Source organism: Elephantulus edwardii, unplaced genomic scaffold (genome assembly GCF_000299155.1).
Source record: "Elephantulus edwardii isolate Elephantulus edwardi_28Jun2011 unplaced genomic scaffold, EleEdw1.0 scaffold00001, whole genome shotgun sequence".
Classification (NCBI taxonomy): Eukaryota; Metazoa; Chordata; class Mammalia; order Macroscelidea; family Macroscelididae; genus Elephantulus; species Elephantulus edwardii.
The window spans coordinates 24,593,336-24,596,324 of record NW_006399751.1 but is presented as its reverse complement, the minus strand read 5'-3'; the positions used below and the strand labels follow the sequence as shown (position 1 = coordinate 24,596,324).

Sequence of the window (2,989 nt, the reverse complement as noted above, 5' to 3'; positions counted from 1 at the left end):
TGACCCTTCTTTGGGTTTTCAGAGGCCTTAAATCACATGGAAGAAAGAATGCCTATCTTTCCCATAAGGCAACTGGTGTATTCAAACAACCTTCTTTTAAATTGGTTGTATACCTCCCTACTACTAATTCACCAGAGCTCCCTAGTGTTCTGTAAGTTATAAAAATGTATTTTGATATAATGACATTTATAAGCTTTAGTCAACCAAGCTTTCATTTTTATTCTGCTATATCTTATGGTTAGAAACACCCAGGCACTGCTTGTGGAAGAGTGTGATAAATTTTACTGTTGGATAATACTGAATGAATGTCACCACAGGATAAAGGACAATGAAATCTTGGAAGACAGCACATTTTCTTAATTTAAGAAGATTCTAAACTGTGCTAGTTTTATTCATAGATGCTCTCTTCATGTTCCATATTACCAAACAAGTAATATCTAAGATTTTTACAGGGTCAAAGTATATACATACTACTTTTACTTTTATCATATAGTTTGAGTTCTATAATTTACATATTTGAAAAAAATAACTTCTTAAGTTAGTGGAATTGGTGATCTAGTGAGTAAGAAGATACACTCTCAACCCAAAAGGCAAGTTAATTTAATTTTTTGTGAATAAGCCATAATGTTATCCTTCAGAAGTAAAAATGAGCAATGACAACTTGTCTCTGGAAAAGATAATAAAGAATATTAAGGTGATTATGCCACCTATCTCATAAAAATAGCAGCCTTAGAAACACTTTCTTATCATATGGCTTGCAAAGAAAGTTATATTTTTAAAAAGTCAGATAATATTTTAAACTAAGACATGACAAAATGATCAATAACAAAAAACTTCATAGGACACATAAGATAACATGTGAAGATATAAAAAGATGAATTGGGAGATTCATACATTGAGAAGGAGTTCTCCATTAAAATCAAGGAGGCTCAACTCTAGTTCTTTTAAAAAATCTTTTTGGATATAATTGTATTTTTCTAAATGTTTCATTAGTAATACTAAACCTTGTAAGTCTGGTTCCATAGTAATCTATAATGTAACTACTTCCATTTGAAAGGCCAACAATTTGCATTTTAAATAAGAATGAAATCAATTGGGCTCCTAATTCCACAAAATCCTACAGTGCAAAACTTTAACAAACCCAAGGCTGGGTATCCAAAGTAAAATCTATCTGCTACCAACCATCCAAGAAAGAGAACAGAGTAGTCATTTTAGTAAGTCATTCAGTAAGAGTAGTCATTTATATTTTGGCAAGATGGACTTAACAAAAACCAACTTTGTTTCCAGTAAAATGTGTTTCATTGCCACTGAAATCCTTGCAAGTTATGTTGGGTGCTGGAAAACACAGACCATGATCTGTGCAGTTTGTACAGCTAATTGGAATAATTTGGTTTTTGGATCTTTACAAATGTATTGTCCCATTTTGAGGTCCTCACATTTGAGTGTTTCCACACCCAGGAAGTTAAAGCTTCTGGAGCTGCAGACACAGGAGGCCAGGGGGCCGCCTTACTATGAATCAGTGCAAAAAGGCAAGTCTTTTGAATTCACCAGTTACTCTGCAAGAAAATGATGGGCAATTACCCCTCATGCAATTTGCAATCTCTGAAAATTTACTGGACAGTGAGCTATAAGTTGGGTCCAACTTGATATTGCATAATAACTAGTAGAAATTAATGCCAATGGGGATTTTTTTCCTAAATAGGGTTAGTTTTTTTTCCTAAATAAAGTTTGCCTGATAATCACTGATGTCAATGCCAATGAGAGAGAATAAGGGGGGGGATTGTGGGGAGGGGGTTTATATATCTGGGTTTTATTTTCTAATGTATTTGTAAAATAATACTTAATGTAGGAAACAATGTCAAGAAAGGGGTACATCTATACTCTAGTAGTTTTAGAGTACGAACTGGGGGGGAAAGTCTAGAAAAGAGCATTAAACACACCAACCTTTAAAAGTGCACACAAATGCATACTTAGAAATTTTACTTTTTGGAATACATCCTTTGAAAAAAGGGATGTTCATACTGATAAGCAGGAAGCTCTAGTGGTCTAATGGCAATAAGCCGCTCTGTAATCCCAAAAGCCACTGATCTGAGGCCACCAGCTGCTCAGTCGGAGAAAACTGGCAATCTCCTCCTATATGATTAACTGCCTCTGAAAGTCCGCTGGAAATTCAGCTATGCATCAGTTCCTACTCCATGGTACACAACAACAACGTACAACATCATATTTGAAATATAAAAAGTCCAGACATAATCCAAAAGGTCATAAATAAAAGATTGGTTGAATAAATTGTGACATATATATAAAATAAACAAGCTCAAGAAAATAGAAACAACTCAAGCCAAATGCCCAACATTAAATGCATGACTGGAGACACTAGAGCATATTCACACTGACTACCATGTGTGTTTTTGTGTACCGTCAAGTTGGATCTAGCCTGTTGCTGGCCCTCTGGTGGGTTTTCAGAGGCAGGAAATGATGCTGGAGGTAATCCATCCTTTTCTAGGGGAGCAGTTGGTAGATTTGAACCACACTTTTTCAGGATTTCAGCACAACTTCTTCCTACTAGGCTACCAGAGCTTGCAGTGTATGTATGTGTGTATGTATATGTATGTGTGTGTGTGTGTGTATGTGTGCGTATTGCCATCGAGTCAAGCATGACTCTTTAGCGGCCCTATGAACAAAAGGCCTGAAGCCTTTTTCTACCTATTGACATTTATCAAAGTTCATAGATTTTCCAGAGGTATGTAGTTTAGGAATTGGATGCCACTCTTGCGTCCTTGTGTGTGTGTTGAGTTTGTTAACAGTTACAGCTTGCTTAGCTCCACAATCAACATTCTTGGCACCAACAATCAGGAAATCAAAGGATGAATAGAATTAGGCAAAGCTGTTGTCAGGGACCTCTCCAGAGTATTGAGAAGCAACAATATTTGTTTAGATATTAAGGTTTGCCAAATCCAGTCTACAGTCTTTGTAAGAGCTGGATAAT

The 2,989-nt window shown here is 35.8% G+C and overlaps 1 pseudogene; it reads right to left on the bottom strand.

Annotated features, from left to right (window-relative positions):
• Window positions 1-919: 919 nt before the first annotated feature.
• The window catches only part of LOC102874224, a 3,931-nt pseudogene continuing 1,861 nt past the window's right edge, over window positions 920-2,989 (bottom strand).